Source organism: Zootoca vivipara, chromosome 9 (genome assembly GCF_965207765.1).
Source record: "Zootoca vivipara chromosome 9, rZooViv2.hap1.1, whole genome shotgun sequence".
Lineage (NCBI taxonomy): Eukaryota > Metazoa > Chordata > Lepidosauria > Squamata > Lacertidae > Zootoca > Zootoca vivipara.
The window spans coordinates 69152213-69163460 of NC_142592.1; the positions used below are offsets into that span (position 1 = coordinate 69152213).

Here is an 11248-nt window from a genome sequence, read left to right on the forward strand (position 1 = left end):
AGTCCTTAACAGTGAGTCCTTCTACAATGGGGACATTGCTTTCTGGGTGGGAGTTGATCACAGTGTGGATTTGCCAAGCGTGCCTTCCTCTTAGCACGTTTCTCCCTTGCGTCCTGAGTTCGAGTGTCTTCAAAGCCCACGACACCTTTGGTAAAGGCTGCTCTCCAGTTGGAGCACTCACAGGCCAATGTTTTCCAGTTGTCGGTGTTTATACTACATTTTTCAAGTTTTGCCTTGAGAGCATCTTTAAAACTATTTTGTTGACCACCAGCATTATGCTTTCCATTTTTAAGTTTGGAATAGAGTAGTTGCTTTGGAAGATGATAATCAGGCATCCTGACCAGTATCCAAGAGTCCGTATAGAGTCTTTATGTAGGTTCTCTATCACTAGGAGAAAATAACAGAGGCCAAGCAGAGTATATTGAGAAACAAAGGAGCTAGTAAACCTGATCTTTAATTAAACTGTTGCAACAGGGTCCCCCACCCCCCACGCAGGGAGGGAGGGGAGGAAACCAGAACAATGGTGTGCAAGCTCTTTTATAGACTTTTGAAATTGCCTCCCCTGTAGCTCAAGACCACCCACCAAAACATCATACATACCCTGTTTCTCCGAAAATAAGACGTAGCCATAAAATAAGCCATAGCAGGATTTTTAAGCATTCAAGGAATATAAGCCATACCCCGAAAATAAGACATAGTAATAGGCGCAGCAGCAATGCCAGCTGCGGCAGGAGAAGGAGGGGGAAAAATAAGACATCCCCTGAAAATAAGTCATAGTGTGGTTTTTTTAAAAGGAAAAATAAATATAAGACGGTGTCTTATTTTCGGAGAAACACGGTACATCAGAAAGAGGTGGTCTCCAGCAGAAATACATCAGGGGGGGGGGGCGTCTACAGCAGAAAACCTGTCTGTCAATCATTGCTCTACCTGGGCATCCTGGCCATTCCTTTTGAGATGCTAAATACTTAGTTCCTGGATCCAGGTCACAGGCTCACCCTGTTCATAAGCCCTAAAGACAGGAGTTGTGAGGAAAGAGACAATGGGAGGTTTCCCATTTCCTTCCTCCTTGCAGAGAAATATTCGAGGTCCATTTGGGAGAGTCAAAATTGCTCCAGGATTACTCTCCTGTACTTTTTCAGACACGTGGTTTACATACTTATGTATGTGTTTTTGCCTTGCAAATTTATGAACATAGGATTTATATATATGAGACCTTAGAATTCCTATAACACTGTGATTGGGCATCTCTTGAACTAGAGGGCTCCACCTAACAGAAAAGGCAAAGCTGCATTTTCCAAAAAGCCAAAAGAGCCAGAGTCAGCTCATGACATTTTGTGACCTGAGGCAGAGGACAAGATGGCACCTCATCACGGGAAGAGGTGGATCTGTCAACGCACAAATCTGCATGCTGCTCTTTTGAGAAAAACCAAGCACAAAAAAAGCCTTGCAATACCTTAAGAAGTAACAAATGGAGAGTTTTGTACAGCTGTTCTTTGCTGGATACAAAAGACTCTTTTATCCTGTTGTCAGTCGGCTCATCCAATGGTCCTTTGTAGCCTGCAGTTGCTGATAAGGCTTTTGATTATGATGTTTTACTGTCCTGTTTTGCTGCTGTTTTATAGTTAGGTTTGTTGGTTTTTTGATTTTGGTGCTCTGCGTTTTCATTTGTAAGAATCTTCCAGCCTGAATTTCTTACAGAAAGGCAGGCTCTATAGATGGATAAATGCACATTATAACTCGTCAGGACACCTCTACCTATTGTTATGAGAATTTTAAGGTCTTAGATATATAATAAATGTTCATCAATGTACCAAACAAACACGTACATAAATATAAAGACTAGGCAGCGGACAGTCCTGAAACCATTTTGACTCCCAAGCTGACCAAGTTTTTCTCTGCAAGGAGGAAGAAAACCTTCCCATTTTCTCAGGAATTAAGTGATTACCATCTCAAAGGAATGGCCAGACTACCAGAAAAGGCAATCAGATAAGGCATTATCAGATAACGTGGCAGACAGGAAAAATAACAACATTCAAATTTATGTTATAGACCGCCTTTTCTGTGATGTAGGTATGTTGTATCTGGGGGCTGGTCTTGCGCTACACCCCTTCTGTGATGTAGGTATGATGTATGGAGGGGTGGTCTTGAGCTCAAGGGCAGAGAATTTCAAAATGTCTATATAAGGGCAGGCATACCCTTGTTGTGGGTCCTCCTCCTCGCTCCTGCATGTGAGGGGAGCACCCTGTTGCAACAGCTTTAATAAAGATCAGGCTTACTAGCTGCTTTGCTTCTCGATATTCTACAAAGGACTCTATAAGGGCTCTTGTGTACCCCATAAGGGAATGAGGGCAGATTTTGTTTACAACACTAACTATCTTTGAAGATGCTAAGAGGGATGTTCTGTGGAAGCAGAGGCGTCTTTCCCATAGGGCCTAGTGGCTCATTGAGCCAGGGCGCCGGTCTCTCAGGGGCGCTGCGGGGGGCGCAACCAGCCACTAAGCCTTATCGCTCCGCTGCCGCCGCCTCTCCCTTGGCTGCAAGGAATCGACGGGCTGTCGTCAGGCAGCGGAGGAGGAGGCTAATAGCCGCAGAGCAACGGCCTCCCTCATTAAACAGGGTGGCAGGCGAGGAAGGCGCACACAGCGTTGAGCAAATGCGCGCCGGCCGCAGGAAGGGAACACAGTAGTGCAAAGGGACGAAGGGCCCCCAGGAGCAGGGCGAGGAAGGGCTGGTGTGTGGGAGGGGCGTGGGAAGCCTCGCTGCCAGCCTCCCTGACGGGGCTTCCCCCCTGCCGTCGCCCCTGAACAGCCCCATCCAAACCAGGCTTCCTCGGAAGGAAGTCCGGATTGTCCTCCCTCATTAAACGGGGCGGCAGGCGAGGAAGGCGCACACAGCGCTCAGGAAGGGAACACTGCCTTGCAAGGCGCTGGGGGTGGGGGCATGGGCGTGCCCAGCGCGGGGCAGGGGGCAGCTGCCCCCCCAGAAGCAGGGCCGGCGGGGCTGGTGGGCAGAGGCGGAGGCAGAGCACAGCCCGGCGGAGCACGAGTTTGGTGTTCCCGCCTGCCGCGCCGTGCCCTCCAGCTTCCTGAGAGGTGGCCAAGCTCCACGCTACAACCTGCCCTCGGCCTCCGTCCAACGCATGGTTTCCCCGCGGCCGCCAGGTACGCCACCGACGCTGCCAGCAAAGACATTTCTTTCCCCCAGGCTTTTCAGTCTGAACGGTGGCATTGTGGCTGCGTTTAGTGGGATGGGATCTGCAAGTCATGGCCCTTTATACGTCCCTCAAGTTGTTTTTAGACTTTTATTGGGTGTTCTTCATTAGTTTTAATGTAAGTCATTTGGGGTCACTCTGTAAGAAAAGCAACTAACGAATATAATACATAAGTGGACATTCTATTATATTCTTTTCCCCCTTCTGATTGTAGTTAACATAATATTTGAGTTCTTTATTTTGTTCTAATATGAGCCCCTGGGACAGTTCAGTTGGTAGAGTAGGAGACTTAATCTCAGGGCCATTGTCCTGATAGGGTAGTTGAATTACAGTATTGCTTTAATGCTACACCCAATATGCCAGCAAGTTTGGAAAACTCAGCAATGGCCAGAGGATTGGAGAAGATCAGTCTACATCCCAATTCCAAAGAAGGGCAGTGCCAAAGAATGCTCCAACTACCGCACAATTGCGCTCATTTCACACGCTAGCAAGGTTATGCTTAAAATTCTACAAGGCAGGCTTAGGCAGTATGTGGATCGAGAACTCCCAGAAGTGCAAGCTGGATTTCGAAAGGGCAGAGGAACCAGAGACCAAATAGCAAACATGCGCTGGATTATGGAGAAAGCTAGAGAGTTCCAGAAAAACGTCTACTTCTGCTTCATTGACTATGCAAAAGCCTTTGACTGTGTCGACCACAGCAAACTATGGCAAGTTCTTAAAGAAATGGGAGTGCCTGATCACCTCATCTGTCTCCTGAGAAATCTCTATGTGGGACAAGAAGCTACAGTTAGAACTGGATATGGAACAACTGATTGGTTCAAAATTGGGAAAGGAGTACGACAAGGTTGTATATTGTCTCCCTGCTTATTTAACTTATATGCAGAACTCATCATGCGAAAGGCTGGACTAGATGAAACCCAAGCCGGAATTAAGATTGCCGGAAGAAATATCAACAACCTCAGATATGCAGATGACACAACCTTGATGGCAGAAAGCGAGGAGGAATTAAAGAACCTTTTAATGAGGGTGAAAGAGGAGAGCGCAAAATACGGTCTGAAGCTCAACATCAAAAAAACCAAGATCATGGCCACTGGTCCCATCACCTCCTGGCAAATAGAAGGGGAAGAAATGGAGGCAGTGAGAGATTTCACCTTCTTGGGCTCCTTGATCACTGCAGATGGTGACAGCAGTCACGAAATTAAAAGACGCCTGCTTCTTGGGAGAAAAGCAATGACAAACCTAGACAGCATCTTAAAAAGCAGAGACATCACCTTGCCGACAAAGGTCCGTATAGTTAAAGCTATGGTTTTCGCAGTAGTGATGTATGGAAGTGAGAGCTGGACCATCAAGAAGGCTGATCGCCGAAGAATTGATGCTTTTGAATTATGGTGCTGGAGGAGACTCTTGAGAGTCCCATGGACTGCTAGAAGATCAAACCTATCCATTCTTAAGGAAATCAGCCCTGAGTGCTCCCTGGAAGGACAGATCCTGAAGCTGAGGCTCCAATACTTTGGCCACCTCATGAGAAGAGAAGAATCCTTGGAAAAGACCCTGATGTTGGGAAAGATTGAGGGCACTAGGAGAAGAGGACGACAGAGGACAAGATGGTTGGACAGTGTTCTCGAAGCTACGAACATGAGTTTGACCAAACTGCGGGAGGCAGTGCAAGACAGGAGTGCCTGGCGTGCTATGGTCCATGGGGTCACGAAGAGTCGGACACGACTAAACGACTAAACAACAACAACAACATTGCTTTAATGTCCCTGTTGCTTTGCCCTGCTTGCATTTGTTTTAAAAAAATCAACTTTAAAAAAAAATTCTTTGTAAGAATCAACTTTATTTTTCCTTACATATGTATATTTTTGAAATTGTTTTTATTTGTTTTTACGAATACAATGTTACAAACAAAGAATCAAAAAGTAGTGTACATCCATATGAAGAGATTCCTCCAAATCTCAGGACTTCCCCCCACCTCCATGGGGTCCCATTTTAAAAATCAAATACTGAATAATAATAATAATAATAATAATAATAATAATAATAATAATAATAATAATTTATACCCCACCAATCTGACTGGGTTTCCCCAGCCACTCTGGGCAGCTTCCAACAAAATATTAAAATACAGAAATCCATCAAACATTAAAAGCTTCCCTAAACAGGGCTGCCTTCAGATGTCTTCTAAAAGGTCTGGTAGCTGTTTTTCTCTTTGGCATCTGATGGGAGGGCGTTCCACAGGGAGGGCGCCACTACCGAGAAGGCCCTCTGCCTGGTTCCCTGCAACTTGGCTTCTCGCAACGAGGGAACCGCCAGAAGGCCCTCGGCGCTGGACCTCAGTGTCCGGGCAGAACGATGGGGGTGGAGACGCTCCTTCAGGTATACTGGGCTGAGGCCGTTTAGGGCTTTAAAGGTCAGCACCAACACTTTGAATTGTGCTCGGAAACGTACTGGGAGCCCATGTAGTGAGCCCTTCTGCCTTGTGTGCAGAAGGGTTCAAGCCCCATTGTCTCGATATGGGATTGTAGAGGTGAAAGGGGTCCCGGGGGCCATCTAGTCCAACCCCCTGCAGTGCAGGAATCTGAGCTAAAGAATTGGTCCAACCTCTCCTTAAAAACCTCCCGTGAAGGAGAGCCTGTCTTTCTTCCCCAGGTAAAAGGGAGGGCTTTGCGAATGCTGGTCTGTTTGCAGACAACCTGAAGAATGTGGTGTTGTGGAAGAGGGCGGATCCTGCCTTCGCTCCTGCCAAAGGCCTCCTGGGAGAGCAAATACACTGGTTGCCGCTGCCAGATTCTTGAAGAAAGCCTCTGGGGGTCTCTGGCAGGCCCCCTGGCCACCAACCCATCACGGCTCCGGCTCCTTGCCCACTTTTATAAAGCGGCTGGTTCTTGGGAGGAGTTCATTGGGGTTGGAGCTGCTGCTTCTTTTTAACAAGGAGGGGGGGGGGGTCATTTGGTAGCCCGTCTGCTAACTAAAATGCCCTGTGCAGCCGAGGTGGGTTGTGTCTTCTTGTTGGTTGTCTGCTCTGAAAATAAAAGTGTTTGATATATTTCCTTTTCGTCTGTGTATCGGCCAACTGTGGATGCCTCAAGCAGGGAGCAGCAGCCTCCCAGCTCTGTGTGTCTCAGGCAAGGGGGGGGGCTCCTCTGTGTGTTTTGCTAGCAGTTACATTGCACGTTTTTGGGGGAAGAGCTTTATTTCTTTTGGTGTGCTTTGCATTGAGACTTGCGTTTCCAGTTCAGCCACGGGAGCTGGGGCTGGAGGGCCAGCTGTGTGTGTGTTTGTGTGGGAGTGTGGGAACCCCCCCTCCCAGGCAACAACAGGCTCCCAGCTCTGAGAATGCCTTTTTATTTAATATTTAAAAAGAGCTTTATTTATATACTTTATAAAAGTTACAAAGACAAATAATAAGGGCGAACGCTGGGCTGGCTATCTCCCACAGCTCCGAGTTTTCAACAAGGGAAGGCTGATCCTTGTGTTTTTGTGAAAGAGTGTAAACAGCACAAGCTCTAATGCATGTGCTTTGTAGACAATATATTGTTTTTGTGGAAAAATGAAAATATATAGAAAACACTCTCACAAAGCTCCACAAACACTTTGATATGGAAGATCTCAGAGAAGTCAGCAATTATCTCTCTCTAGAGGTAGCGAGGAATACACAGGGTGATGTTTTACTACATCAGTCGCGTAAAATCAATGATGTAATTGAAAAGTTGAACCTGAGTGATGCCAATGCTGTAGACACCACCATGGTGACAGGTTACCAACATGACGATATTGCTGATGTGTTTCCTGATACCACGTCCTTCAGAAGTGTATTAGGTAAACTCAGTTTTATCGCAAGGTGTACTAGATCAGACATTGCTGTTAGTGTGGATCTGCTCAGCAGATATGCAAATCATCCCACAATTCAAGACTGGAAGGCGCTGAAACGCATAGCGAGATATTTAAAGGGCACTATGCATTACAGATTAAGGCTTACAAGCCAAAAATCTGGAGGTCTTGAAACTTACGCCGATGCCAGTTTTGGGAGTGATGCAACTGATAGAAAGAGCTTCAGGTGTGTGCTATCTGTATAATCAATGTCTATTTGGTCTTGTCAAAAGCAGGCAACGGTAAGCATAAGTTCATGCGAAGCGGAACTTAACACTTTGACTCTTTCCCTTATGGACATAGAGTTGTTATTACAGCTGTGTGAAGATGTAAAAGTGAAGGTTACCTGTCCTGTTCAAGTCTATCAGGACAATAAAGCTTGCATAGCTTTACTCCATTCTGAAGGGTGCAAACAGAGGACAAAGTACCTACAAATTAAGCTTCACCGTGCAAGAGAATGCATCCCAAGAAGAATTGTAAAAGCGTCCTACATGCCAGGGAAAGAAATTCCTGCGGATGTACTGACTAAAGTTGTTAACAGAGAACAGCTGAGTGCATATGTACATAAATTGCAAATGTGTAAGATTCTGCAATGGTTGGTATGAAAAGGGGGAGGTTGTTGGCATTTTCACCCCTCCCATTGCAAGAATCGCCTGATCTTTTTTTTTTACTTTCATGTTATGAGAAAGGAGGGGGCAGAAGCTGCTCTTCAGTTCTTCTGTCTCTGGAACAAAAATGTTTTCGTTTTCATCTGTGTAGAGAAAAGGTGGTTGTATGAGAGCTGCTCCTCTCATGCATGTCTGTAGTGATTTGTAGTGACTGTTATTTACTCTGCTGAGTTTTGGTGCTCACAATGAGCAGATGTGAGTCCACTGCACCAGGACCTGTTCTCCGGGAATGCTGTGTCTATGTTCCTGTGATCAGAAGGTCGGTGAAGGTGCTCCAGTCGCCTAGCCCATGCACATGCTTAAGACGTGGGCTGGACAGAGCGTACTAACACCTCCCCCCCTTTCACCCTGCCAGTCCATGACAGCAACAGCAGCAGCAGCAACAACAGGAAAATAAGTAGGATAACAATGCACTGTGGTCCTCTAGCAGGAAGAATAATAACTTCTGGGACTATGGAAAAATACTATCTTCCCCAAATCCCAGAATAAGCAGTAGCTCTGGGGCTGCCCCATGGGGTTCATGAGTGAAGACAGACCCACCAGGAGACTCCTTCCCCCTCTTGCAATTAGGCTTGGGGGGGGGAGGATCTCCCATTAAATTACAGCATTTTAAGTTTTCTTCAGAACGCGCAGGGGGCAGAGATGAAGTTCTGGTGAATAAGTACCGGTAGTGTTTGGAGATCATGCAGTGGTGGAGGTGACAGAGTTTGGTGCAAAAACTGGTCACACACAAATGCACCCATCTTGCTTGCACACATGCTTGCACACACACACACACACACATCTTGCATGCTTGAGTACAGAAACTCCAGGGCATAAACTAAATATCAGCGGGGAAGGGGCCAGGTGTAGAGCAATTCCCATGCTGAAGTCAAAAACACACACACAGGCAGCAGGACTTCTTCAGTAATAGTTTATTGAGGTTTCAAAGCATACAGTTCTCATTGGGTCCCCAGTGAGGCACAAAACTTAGCTCCTGAGAGCAAATCCAGTTTCAGAAGTAAAAAAATACACCACACAGGATAACTAAGTCAGGCACACACACCAGCAGAAGGGAGCAAGGGAGGAGAGAGGCTGGAATGACAAACTGCAATGGAGGTGTGTGTTTTGCTTCCTGTCGTCTGGGAGGGAAGTCAGCAACTCAGCATCTGCAGGGGCTTCACAAAGCAAAGTTTTCTGCCGGCTGCTTCCAGGTACATCCTAGAAACACACACTGTGATTCGCGGTTTATTGCCATATCAATTGTTTTTCAAAGGTTATCGCGATGTGGTCTAGAAACTGGTATTGGACGAGATATTAATATATCGCCCAGCCCTAATCCTCACTCACCACCAGCAATCCAGATTCCCCCTCTCTATCAAAAGGTATCTTACATCTAAAATTATACTCACTATTTACCTCTTAGATTATACTCAAATTGTTTGACATTGCCTTCAATATTTCATTGCTGTTCAGTTTTACATGTAAAGACAATAACTTCAAATAATGCACGTCATACATTTATGACTGATTTCCTGCCTAGTTCATTGCGGTAAAGAAAAGAGTGGACTCTGACAGGAAGACGTTCTGCACTCCACACATCTAAATGGGTTCTCCCCTGTGAGACTCGCTAGATGTTCCTTAAACACTCCATTATACAGGTGAAACTTGGAAAATTAGAATATTGGCGAAAAGTGCATTTATTTCAGTAATGCAACTTATTATTTTTTATTTTTATTTTAATTTAGACTCCCTAGATGTTCCTTAAACACTGCATTAACACTGGTGAGAGCCAGTGTGGTGTAGTTGTTAAGAGTGGTAGACTTGTAATCTGGGAAACCGGGTTCGCGTCTCCGCTCCTCCACATGCAGCTGCTGCGTGACCTTCGGCTAGTCACACTTCTCTGAAGTCTCTCAGCCCCACTCACCTCACAGAGTGTTTGTTGTGGGGGAGGAAGGGAAAGGAGATTGTTAGCCGCTTTGAGACTCCTTCGGGTAGTGATAAAGCGGGATATCAAATCCAAACTCTTCTTCATTGTAACTACGTAAAGCACTTTCTGCAATCTTTCCATTTAAACTGCTTCTCTTTGAATTTGTTGATAGGTTTGTAGGGTTTCAACTCTTAAAGTTCTTACTGTCCATGAGTCTGTTGATGTAGAACTTCCACTACGGCTGGACCTCTATCTACTTTCCTGACATTTATATGGTTTGTCTCCTGTGTAAGTTTGTTGACGTAAATTAAGGGATCCACTCTGACTGAAGCTCTTTCCACACTCCATGCATTTAAAAGGTTTCTCCCCTGTGTGAGTTTTGATGGTTGGGAGTTTGTTAAAAGCGAGATATTAAAAGCAAACTTAAGGCAATACAAATGAGACGGAAACATGGAAGGTGCCTAAAGAAGCCAGGGTGGCTATCTAAAGAATTTTTAACTGAGTTAAGATTTAAAAGGGATATGTACAAAAAAATGGAAAAAGGGGAAAATCACCAGAGAGGAATTCAAACATACCCTGTTTCCCCTTTTTTAATACGTAGTCGTAAAGTAAGCCATGGCAGAGTTTTTAAGCATTTGAGAAGTATAAGACATACCCCGAAAATAAGGCATACTTCCGCGCTGCGGAAACCAACCCCCACAGGCACCTCCACTCACAGAGTCGCTCCATGCGGCCGGCACTGCAGGAGTGCGATCAGCTGTGAAGTGGCGCTCCAAGAGCTCCGCTTAACAGCTGATCGCGCTCTCGCCTTGCTGGCTGCATTCCCGCGCTCCACCTTCTCGTCCACAGTCATCCCTGCCGCTTCCATGCTTGCCGCCACCACTGGGCTCACTGCTTCTTCCTTGCCTGGCCCGGCCAAGGAGCTTGGAGCGCCCTGCAGTGGCAGGCGGAGCGCCTGAGCCAGCGGCCTCCACCTTGCCCGGCCAAGGACTCCTGCAGCCCCGCCACTCAGAACCGGTGGCTGCTGCAGCGCCGAGCACTCAAGAGAGCCCAGCAGCACCCTGAGCCAGTGCCCTGAGCCGTAAAAACCGTACCAGTAATAAAAAAAATAAGACATCCCACCGAAAGTAAGCCACCCTGTGTTTTTTTGAAGAAAAAAAGTTATAAGACGGTGTCTTAAAAAGGGGGAAACACGGTATAGCCAGCACGTGTAGAGACAAAGTCAGAAAAGCTAAAGCACAGAATGAACTCAGGCTTGCTGTTGTTGTTGTTTAGTCGTTTAGTCGTGTCCGACTCTTCGTGACCCCATGGACCATAGCACGCCAGGCACTCCTGTCTTGCACTGCCTCCCGCAGTTTGGTCAAACTCATGTTCGTAGCTTCGAGAACACTGTCCAACCATCTTGTCCTCTGTCGTCCCCTTCTCCTAGTGCCCTCAGTCTTTCCCAACATCAGGGTCTTTTCCAAGGATTCTTCTCTTCTCATGAGGTGGCCAAAGTATTGGAGCCTCAGCTTCACAATCTGTCCTTCCAGGGAGCACTCAGGGCTGATTTCCTTAAGAATGGATAGGTTTGATCTTCTAGCAGTCCAT

The 11248-nt window shown here is 46.4% G+C and overlaps 2 protein-coding genes across 2 annotated transcripts in view; both read right to left on the minus strand.

The window, feature by feature from the left end:
* LOC118091222 (ciliary microtubule associated protein 1A) overlaps positions 1-9840 on the minus strand; it is a 66423-nt gene extending 56583 nt beyond the window's left edge. Inside the window, exon 1 of the mRNA XM_088676552.1 lies at positions 9656-9840. The gene's annotated coding sequence lies outside the window, so the exon portion shown is untranslated. The remainder of the gene's footprint in view (positions 1-9655) is intronic.
* The window catches only part of LOC132592710 (uncharacterized), a 67690-nt gene continuing 65090 nt past the window's right edge, over positions 8649-11248 (minus strand). The window contains 1 exon segment of the mRNA XM_088676553.1: positions 8649-8949. The gene's annotated coding sequence lies outside the window, so the exon portion shown is untranslated.